The sequence below is a fragment of the Crocuta crocuta genome, unplaced genomic scaffold (genome assembly GCF_008692635.1).
Source record: "Crocuta crocuta isolate KB4526 unplaced genomic scaffold, BGI_CrCroc_1.0 scaffold49, whole genome shotgun sequence".
Classification (NCBI taxonomy): Eukaryota; Metazoa; Chordata; class Mammalia; order Carnivora; family Hyaenidae; genus Crocuta; species Crocuta crocuta.
In genome coordinates, this window is record NW_027536462.1 from 508,921 (window position 1) to 509,332 (window position 412).

The following is a 412-nucleotide window of genomic DNA, read 5'->3' on the forward strand; positions in this document are numbered from 1 at the left end:
CTTTTGTTGTAATACTTCTTCTACTTCTTACAATTTTCTGCTTTCATCCTTTGACTTATCTCTTCTTTCAGCTAAAAATAGGTCCTTAAGAATCAAAGTTTAAAGCTAAAAGAATTTTCAAAGTAGCAGTCCAGTAAAACTTTGATGATAACGCCATTCCTTCACCAGCAGATGATTATCATTATTATGTCTTGCGGAATTTACAATTAAGAGGAAGGAATGTTTTGATCCTTTTTGGATCAAACAAGTTTTTCTGCCTGTCAAAAATGAAAATGTGTTTTTAAAAAGGAAAAAGAAGGATATAACTTTTCCTTTTATTTGAGGAATTGTTGGGATGTTTGGGGATTGTTTTCCTTTTTCCTTTTCTTTTTTTTTTTTCTTTTTTTTTTTTTTTAATTTCTTCCTTCCACTG

General features: G+C 29.6%; 1 protein-coding gene across 1 annotated transcript in view; it reads left to right on the forward strand.

Annotated features, from left to right (window-relative positions):
* MED14 (mediator complex subunit 14) overlaps positions 1-412 on the forward strand; it is a 64,863-nt gene that overhangs the window by 62,556 nt on the left and 1,895 nt on the right. The window lies entirely within an intron of this gene.